Below are 9687 nucleotides of genomic sequence, written 5' to 3'. Positions count from 1 at the left end.
GTGGAATGTCCTCTAGGAAGCTGCAGAATCAAACACAAGTGAATATAAAATAATTTATTATATTTCCAATTTTTATTTTGATAAACAAATGATTTCATGTCACAGCTTCTGGAAATGGCTCTCATGCTCCATGACACGAGTCCATTGCTGTCCACAGGAGCATCAGCCAGTCACAAGGAAGCCTTAAGGGAAGCACATTACAAGGACTGCTTACTGCTTCCCCCAGTTTGGAGCTTAGGCCTGCTTTGGAGCAGTGGGACTGCCCTGCCTGGTCACCAGCAGAGGTAGGGGCACAGCACAGCCCAAGACCCCACTGACCATTTGTCACAGCACAGTGGCAGCTGTGTCTGTCTGCAGGACTTAACAGGGGTCTGCAAGAAAGGTGAGGACAGGCTTTTCAGCAGGGCCTGTAGCGACAGGAAAAGGGGGGATGGTTTTAAACTGAAAGAGGGGAGATTTAGACCAGGTATTAGGAAAAGGTTTATTCAGTGAGGGTGGTGAGGCCCTGGCACAGGTTGCTCAGAGAAGCTGTGGCTGCTCCATCCCTGGAAGGGGAGTTCAAGACCAGGTTGGACAGGGCTTGGAGCAATCTGGTCTAATGGAAGATGTCCCTGCCCATGGCACAGGGTAGGACTGGATGGACTTTGAAGTCCCTTCCAAGCCAAACCTAGGATTTTATCTTGCCTCTCTGCTCAGGAGCTTTAAGGTAAATATAAAACACCCTCTTAAGACCCTGTTTAAAATGCAGCTGCAAATGGCTCCAAGTCCTCTGTGTATTTTATGTTTCATTATCATGTTTAGTACTTTCCTTGTGGTCCTTTGTGGTTTCCTTTAGATTGTAAACCTTCCAGGTAAGGGATTTGTTATCTCTTTGGCAAGATCCAGCCGTACCAAGCTGTGTACATATACAACACCATATAAAAGATTAGTGCTTTATTGGCCACTGAAGCATAGCTAGTTAATAATCTTTAATGTGGCAGTTACTTATCCAGTCGTAAACAGAGCACTGCTGCCAAGCCAAGTCAAATAAACACTGTGGAAATCCTTCATCTTTAAAATGAACCAATTTTTGTCCTGGCCATTGTAGGCTCTGCAAAAAAAAAAAAAAAAAAAAAAAACCAAACCAGACATATTGTTACTGAGCACAAAAGTAGTCAGATTTTAAAGCTTTCCTAAAGCAGCAATTGTTTCTAACATCTGCGCTGAGCTTTTCCCAGACCCCAGGGCAGAAGCAGAGCCCAGGTTCTTGTCACGCAGCACTGCTTTCTGTGGGATGATGACCAAAGAGCCAAGCAAGGGCTGAGGCGTAATATCCACAGTGTATGCTGTGTACCCTCTGTGTTATCTCTGTGGAGGGAGAGCTGCATAGCTGGCGTCAGGAAAGGCCCTGAAGGAGCAAGTCCAAGTCCTGTGGAGATGTAATGATCCTGCTCTTGCTTTGAAGAATGAAGCAAATGAGAACAAAGTTGTATGACCAGAACTTCGAAGGACACCATAACAAAAAAAACAAACAAAACAAAAAACACAAAAAAACCCCAACAAATCCTGCATATGCTAACTGCCTTCATTAAGTACCTTAGTCTCACATTTATTACTGTATTACGTTGCTCTCTGCTTAGATCATGCTATATGTGAAGAAAGAGGAGGGGGATAAGACTGGGGTATATATAAGGAGGATAAAAATTTCACCTAGTTAGGAGGAAGACCCAAAAGGACCTCAGAAACAGTTGATGGGCTACTAGTCTCCTCTCCCTCCTCCCAAGCATTCATTATAAGCTTCTGCATAAAATGATTATGATTATTATTATCTGAGCTAACACTTTACTACTGCTACTGTTAGAATTCTATCACAGCTAGTGCATCCATCTAGGGCAATTCCAAATCTATTATTTCATAGAATCTTACAATGGTTTGGGTTGAAAGGGATTTTAGAGCTCATCCAGTTCCACCCCCCGCCATGGGCAAGGACACCTTCCACTGTCCCAGGTTGCTCCAAGCCCTGTCTAGCCTGGCCTTGGACTCTTCTAGAGATCCAGGAAGCTACAGCTTCTCTGGGCACCCTGTGCCAGGGCTTCACCATCCTCTGAGTAAAGAATTTATTCTGAAAAATTTAATTAATGCGTACTACCTTACAGTTATTCCCCCTTTCCACTACCCCTTGCATTCCTGCCACTTCAATAAACAACACTATTCACGAATCTGTGATGGTGAAAGTTCTTATTGAACATTACCAGACTCGGTGTTGAACATGGCCTGTTTGAGAACCTGTGCTCATGGAAGTTCCTATTGAACACAACCACTTCTAGTACCAAACTAGTATAATAAGAGATTAAGCCCAGCGACCTCTCTGATCTCTAAGGACCAGCTGGCTAACAAGGGGTTTCTTTTACACCAAATTTCTATACTCTTTATCACAACACTGCCACAATCACCCTGTCTGCCCCATACTGCCCCTCACTGACACCCACCACTCCTCACAGTCCCTATCACCCCTCACACTCCCTAAATTTTGGCCTCAACCCCCCTCACAGTCCTTCACTATGACCCCTCACAGCCTCCTGTTGCTCCAAAGCTCCCATCAGCCCTCACAGCCACCCTCACCACCCCTCCGTCAGCTCTCACAGTCTCTCACAGCCCCGCACAGTCCTCACCACCCCTCACAGCCCCTCAGCGCCCGTCACAGCCCTCACAGCCCCTCAGCGCCCGTCACAGCCCTCACCACCCCTCACAGCCCCTCACCGCCCGTCACAGCCCTCACCGCCCCTCACCGCCCCTCACAGCCCCTCACTGACCCTCACAGCCCCTCACCGCCCGTCACAGCCCTCACCGCCCCTCACCGTCCGTCACAGCCCTCACCGCCCGTCACAGCCCCTCACAGCCCCTCACAGCCCTCACCGCCCCTCACAGCCCCTCACAGCCCTCACCGCCCCTCACAGCCCCTCACCGCCCCTCACAGCCCCTCACCGCCCGTCACAGCCCTCACCGCCCCTCACCACCCCTCACAGCCCCTCACCGCCCGTCACAGCCCTCACCGCCCCTCACAGCCCCTCACCGCCCGCCACAGCCCTCACGAGCCCTCAGCGCCCCTCCCCACAGCCCCGCTCGGCCCCGCGCGTGCCCGCCCGGCCCGGCCCGGCAGGACCGCGTGCGCGCGCCCGTCCCACCGCTGCCGCGCCCTCTGCGCAGGCGCGGGGCCGCTCGCCACCGCCCCCCCCCTCCGCCCCCCCACCCCGGTCCCGCCGGACGCGGCCCGGAGCGGCGGAGAGCGGTGAGGGCGAGCGCGGTTCCGTGAGCTGATCGAGGGGGATGGAACTCGGTGTCGGGCGGTGGCATCGCGGCAGCATCCTCCGGCGAGGGGCCGGATCCCTCCCGGAGGGGGCCGGCTCCGAGACCGGCATTCGTCAGGCGCCCGTGTCCGGGCCGCGGGTCGCTGGCCGTGCTCGTGCGAGACCGAGCAGCAGCTACGGGGGAGGCTCGGGCGCGGCCGCAGCCGCTGTGTCTGTCTGTGGGCTCCAGAACCCAGGGCGGAACCTCCGGGAGTGTCGGTGACCGGAGAGCAGGCGCTGGTCCCTGCGGCGAGCCGGCCGTGGGGGCTCTGGGCTGCGCCTGGGGGCTGGCTCGGTGTGTGGAGAGGCTGGAAGGTGTTCAAATGGCGTGTGCGAGCCTCAGGGTGCCGGTCAGTGTCTCAGAGGATCTTCTGACGCTGGTGACGCTCGCCCCGGCACGCACAGTTTACACCTATTCTGCCAGCCCACCCCCGCAGCGGATCTTCGCAGGGAGAGCTCTCTAAGCCCAGCACTTGTGTTCTGCAGCCTCTGCCTTCAATGTTTTTGAAATTTCTATAATGAAAGTAGAATTTTGTTGTGAGTTTGTTTTCACCTTAGTCTTTCCGGCCCATCCTTCAGTGAAAATTGCTGCTGGAATATTGGGGCTGGCACACTGTTAGCCACCAAACACAAAATTTAGAGTGCTGGCTGGAACCTGCCAAAATGCTCCCCGGCCTCTCTAGGCCTGTGAACAAGCGAGCAATAGCTGGGTGGATGCAGCATGCTTAGCTGATTCTGGTCCCAGGGCAGCAGGATGGGATGACACCTCTCAGGTGCTGTGGACTTGCGAGGAGAGGAAAGTGGGACCTTCTCCTTTGAACTGTATTATCTCAATCCTTGTGTTTTTATGTCAAATTCCTACAAGAAGCTGGAGCATCTGAAAGTTTTTCTGGCTTAGATGAAATCCTGGTAGGATTTTCAGAGCATCCAGGAGTACCCAGAGCATAAAAATAACAGGGATCATATCTAGGGCACTGTATTACCAGAACAGGGAATTCCCTGTTGTTGGAATTTCCTTCTTTCTGTAATCACTAGCTGTTAGACTGTTGCAAAAGACTTCTCCAAGGTGGTTACTCAGGAACAGCAATGATAGCTCAAGTTCAAGGATTCCAGCAACATTTTATGGTAACTTTTTGTTCCTTCCAAGCAATACATGATACTTGTATCCTTTGTAATTTTCAAAACAGCTGTGGATAGTGTTGCACAATAATTAGCTGTTGGGAATCCTTGTACTGAAAGTCTTTTCTGTTATTAATATTTGAAAGTTTGCAGGTGTTCCCATGGCCAGAAATTTTAACTCAAAGAAAAACAGCTTTATTCTGGGTTTTTTTTTGTTGTTGTTGGTTTATTTGTTGTTTGTTTGTTTTGAGGGGGTTGTAGTTTGGTTCTGTTTGAGGTTTTTTGTTGTTAGTGGTAGGGGTTTTGTGGGTTTTGTTTTGTTCTTTGTTTCTGGGGGGTTTGTTTCTTTGGGGCTTTTTGGTTTTTTTGATGTTGATGATTAAGTGCTGCCAAGTAAATGTTTCTAGTAGGCTGTTTGTGGATCCATCACATATTTAAGTACCTTCGCTCTTCTTAGCTCACTCCTTTTTTTGTGATCTTTGTTTTCTCCCTTTGGTTGTATTGGCTTATTTGTTCTGTTAATCTGAAATCTTTAAGGGCCTCCATCCTCTCATCCCCGTGCCATTTGGACTGTAAAGAAAAATAGGAAAAGAAGCTATCCCTGTACTAAAATAACTGTCTGTATTTAAGACAATCAAAGCAAAGCAGTCCACAATGCATGGGTGTCTCACCATCTCCAATGCCAAGGTTACTGCAATCTGATAATGCATTGTTTAGGCATTATTGTTGTCTTGTGTTGTATGCATTGTCTGGCATTTGTTTATGTCGTAAGTGCCTTTGCTTTAGTGCTGAAGCCACATACAGCCAGTGACAAGCATGCTATTGGTAACGTACCATAACTTAGGTCCTTGCTGTTCTTCTAGCTCTGTAGAATTCCCCCTCCCTTCCCTGTTAGGTTGGAGAGGCAGCTGGAACTGCTGCTGTTGGGTTGTGTGGCTGCATGCTCAGGCACAGATAAGTGTGTGTTACCACTTAAAATTGATAAACTGTGTTAATGGTCTGAAAGAAAAGTAGCTCCTTTTATTCTATCTTTACAGCCTTGAATCAGGACTAAAGAACTACATTTTTTCTTAAATTTGTTTGGAGATGCCTTTATTTTCAGGTTTATTTGCAATAGTCTGACACAATTGAATGGAATGTGTTGGTAGGTGCAGTAGGTTTTGTTGCAGAAATGGTGTTCTTGAGCTATTTCCTGCTTTGGTACTTGACAAGTCATCTGATACAAAAATAGATCTTATTGCACTATAATTAATGATTGACTGGCTTGGAGTCCGCATGTGTTGATGGGAATATGTGCTGGTGAGGTCCTGTTCTGGACTCAAATGTTTTAAAATCCCGTTAATATATGGAAGTGCTTGTATCTGTGGTGTTCACACTCTTAGGCTTTAACATAGCTCATTTGTTCTCCTCCTGCTTAAACTTCTGCTGTTAGAGAGCAATTGCCTGAACTTTCAGAAATGTTGGAAAATACTATGAGCTGTTGATTCCCTCTGTCTTGTGAAGGAGACTCAGGAGAAATCTAGGTGACTGCCAATGTCTGTGTTAAGGAGTGTGCTGAATGATGCTTGGGGTGTAGGCAGCTACATTAGAACCACAGAGTGGTTTGGCTTGGAACAGCCCTTAAGGCTCATCTTATTACACCCCCTGCCATGTCAAGGGACACCTTCCACTGTCCCAGGTTGCTCCAAGCCCCATCCAGCCTGGCCTTGGACACTTCCAGGGATCCAGGGGCAGGGATTCCAGCTTCTCTGTGGCTGCCAGGGCCGCACCACCCTCACAGGAAAGAATTTCTTCCCAGTATCTAATCTAAACTTACTCTCTGTCAGTGTAAAACCCTTTGCCCCTCTCCTGATTATGTTGTCAAATAAGTGTAACTCAGGTGTAGCTGCCAAAATTCAAGACTTGATTATTTTGTTATTTTTTATGGGGAAAACAACTTCAAGGAGAAATAAATCATACACAAGTCCAGTGACTGTGTTTCAAAAAACTTGTACTGTGTTATTGCCAAATCTGCTACGCTGACTGTCAATGTTTTGAAAAGAAAAATAATGTTCACATTAGTTTGAATTTTTTTACCTAATAGGACAAGGGCCAGATACCAACTCTCAGCAAATCAGCTGTTCTAACCCCATAGTCCACTGCATATCATCAGAGTATAGTTGGGTTTGTTTCAGAACTGGTGATCCAAATACTGCAGAACTGGAATTCCAAAATCATGTACCTGTGCAGCAAGTACCTGTTAGTCCCTTGAAGAGAGACACTTTCCAGAGATTGCCTATTTAATGCAGACTTTGTACATCCTGTAGAGAATAGTGGGAGCTAAATGTATTTGTGACACAGCTGACACAAGTAGTAATCCTGGTTGTGATTTTAGAGGCTAAAATGAGTTGTTGATGCTGCAAGCACTTTAATAATGTGATTATTTAGCTGTTCTCTTTGGTGAGGGTGTTTGTCACCTTGTTTTCTATAACACAGTTCCAGGAATGAGGGTTAGAAGCTGTGTGTGGAGATACCTTTTTATTAAGGTGTGGAGGTCAGTGGTGCATCTGATGCGTATCAGTGTTGCCCTGTGCACTGTTTAAAAAACAGTCTCATTTTTACAGATTATTTTTCACCTCACAAACAGGCCCAACAGAAGGGAGTAAGTTATAAGAAGATCTGTACAGTCACAAGTTCTAAGGGTAAGGGTTAATAAAAGCACTTCAGTCTGAGTGGTGGAGGAGTTTTGGGATTCTTTTTGTTTAATAGTTTTGTTTTGTAATATCTTCATTCTATAAAAAATGTTTGTTTTCTAATCTGGATGTGGAGGCAGGATTCTTGCTCCTGGTTTACATTTCAATATGCCTGTATCCTCCAGGTGAGAGACTTGGAATCCATTGGCCAGTGCAATGCCACTGGAGAGAGGAGTAGGTGTGTCAGGTGTGTTAAATCCCTTCAGGTTTGCTCAGAGCAAGCACATGGGTACGGAGCACCCTCAACAGCAAAGCTTCCTGTAAAACCTGTGCCCTGGATTCTGAACTCTGTGATAGGGCCAGTCACCCAAAGTTCTCTCCTCAGAAAGAAGATTAGCAGTATACACTAATAGTAAGATTATAAACTTGGCAACCAATCAGCTGTGATTTTGAAATCACAATCAAAGTAATGCAGGACTAGTGGGATTTCACACTCATTAGTTTTTCATTACGAGGTGCTGTTTCTGTACCTTTGCTGCTGCCCAGGAGTGTTTGTTGCTACTCTTTTAATAGAGCATAAGTTTAGAAAGATGACAGAAATAATTACCGAAATAAAGCAATGTGTTGTTCCAGTTCCCCAAAATGGAGCTGTTGTCTGAGCTTAGGTTCTCCTTTGCTTGTAAAGTGTAGTTAGTGTCTGAATATCTCCCCTGTGTAGGGTAATCTACGCTTGATTTCAGGAAAGGGTAGTCCGTTACAGGGCCTACCAGATTATTGAAGCTTTTCTTCTGAGCAAGGTCAGAAGAAAGGAAAAAAATGTCTAGGGTTTTGCAGAGCTGGAAGAAAATAAAATTCTGAGTAAAATGACAGTTTTAACTCTAATTTTTATAGGCTTATCTTACTGTAAATTGGCTTTTGCTTTCCAAGAGAAAACTGCTGTGCCCTTATATTTAATGTAGACAATCATGAAATAATCTGAGATAAGGTTTCCCTACCCTGTTTTTAGCTGCTGGCTGAAATTATGGGAGCACAGATCTCCCCTGGAATAAAAAAGTTACGGGGATAACTGTTGGCAGGAATGAAGTGTACATCTCCGTTTGCTTACCACACATACAAGAAGTGTGTGTAGTGATTTCCATAGGTTCAGCATAGATAAGGATTTGTGTGCTCTGTTACACCAGGGTTACTGCTGCATCCGTACCCTTCCCAATTTAGGTACCCCTTAAGCTCTCTAGCACTGCCCATCAAGGCTTTATATGTTCATGTGTTGCACTGAGGAGGTCTTAAACCACTATAAACATGTATTATCAGTTAATTTTACAGAAGAATTAAACTGGCATAAGTATCCACACTGGTACTGGAATTGTTTTGACAAATTTTCTTTTTTGTTTTGTTTTGAAGATTATATGGGGAATTGGGACATTGGCTGGTTTCCTTAACAGACTTTAAATGGCACCATTCATATTTTGAACTTTTCTCAAGAGAGAATGTCCAGCAGTCATCTGTGTGGGTGTATTTTTGATAAATATGAATATTGTGGGGAAAATTATTCTGAGCATTAGTTTTTAAAAATGGCATATATATTTGTTATATTGTATATATACAATATATTGTCTCTGGGAAAGACTCTCTATGCTCTGGGAAAGACTTCTGGGCAAACCTCTCTCCTAGGGATGCCCTTTCCTGGTATCTCAGATTGTGTCTTCTGCTTGTAAAAATCTACCTGTGTTTCCATTCATGCTGTGAGCTACTGTTCTGGACCTGAAGAAGTTCTAAATGTAAAAGTAATGACACATGGCTGTATGTACCTGTAAAGTACATGTTCCTGCACCTTCTGGTTTAGATAAGAGGAAAACCAATGTAGACGCTGTGTCTAAGAGGAGAACATATCATCAACAGATATTTAAATATATTTTTCTGCCAATAAATGTAGTGGAAAAGAGTCTCGAGGTGATAGATGTCAAACTGACAGTATCCAGTGCAACAGAGAGTGAAAAGGGATTGTATTATTGTGTATGGATTTGATACCATATCAAGTTTATCACTGACCGTCAACACTGTCTTTGGTTCTACATAGTTGACTGTACTTCCAAACAGAAAAAGATATAAAGTGAGGTGTTATGGGAAAGTTAAAATAATAAGACCAAAGATTGTATGTTCAGAGTCAGAGGTTTCTGTTGAGGGGATACATGGTTTTTAGTTATTTCCAATTTTGCAACCAAGGGAAGACAAATAATTAGCACAACATGAAGGATTTTTTCAGCCTTACAGTTTGGAAGAACCAGAAGGAAAACTCAGACCATGTAGTCAGAAAATTGTATTGATTTTTTGCACTACTTTGACAGATACCTTTTTTATAATGGATCATTTTTAATACATCATGTAAGATAGTTTTACAGTTAAGTGCAGTTTTCTTTTAGTCTGGAGGGGAAAAACGGTAGGAATTACCCTCTCTTTAATTTTACTGTTTGTTCCTTGAGTGTTTTTATGGTGTAGGCAGGAGGGAAAGTTACTGACCTATGGCTTTGTTAATGTTTGCCTCCAGTATCCTCTTACAATGCTCTGCTCTT

General features: G+C 45.2%; 1 protein-coding gene and 1 long non-coding RNA gene across 15 annotated transcripts in view; one reads left to right on the top strand and one right to left on the bottom strand.

Moving 5' to 3' along the window:
- Positions 1-918: 918 nt before the first annotated feature.
- LOC119707005 lies at positions 919-2001 on the bottom strand. Its single transcript, XR_005258656.1, has 2 exons — positions 1196-2001; positions 919-1090 (listed from the first exon to the last, which is right to left on the bottom strand). It is a non-coding gene; the product is annotated as an uncharacterized LOC119707005 (long non-coding RNA).
- A 1153-nt stretch (positions 2002-3154) lies between these two features.
- The window catches only part of TBC1D24 (TBC1 domain family member 24), a 36270-nt gene continuing 29737 nt past the window's right edge, over positions 3155-9687 (top strand). For 13 of the 14 annotated variants that reach the window (XM_038151259.1, XM_038151258.1, XM_038151256.1 and 10 more), the window contains exon 1: positions 3155-3268. The gene's annotated coding sequence lies outside the window, so the exon portion shown is untranslated. The remainder of the gene's footprint in view (positions 3269-9687) is intronic. The other variant, XM_038151260.1, reaches the window with a different exon arrangement.

This window comes from Motacilla alba, chromosome 14 (genome assembly GCF_015832195.1).
Source record: "Motacilla alba alba isolate MOTALB_02 chromosome 14, Motacilla_alba_V1.0_pri, whole genome shotgun sequence".
NCBI classification, from domain to species: Eukaryota; Metazoa; Chordata; class Aves; order Passeriformes; family Motacillidae; genus Motacilla; species Motacilla alba.
This window is presented reverse-complemented; position numbering and strand designations above follow the sequence as displayed.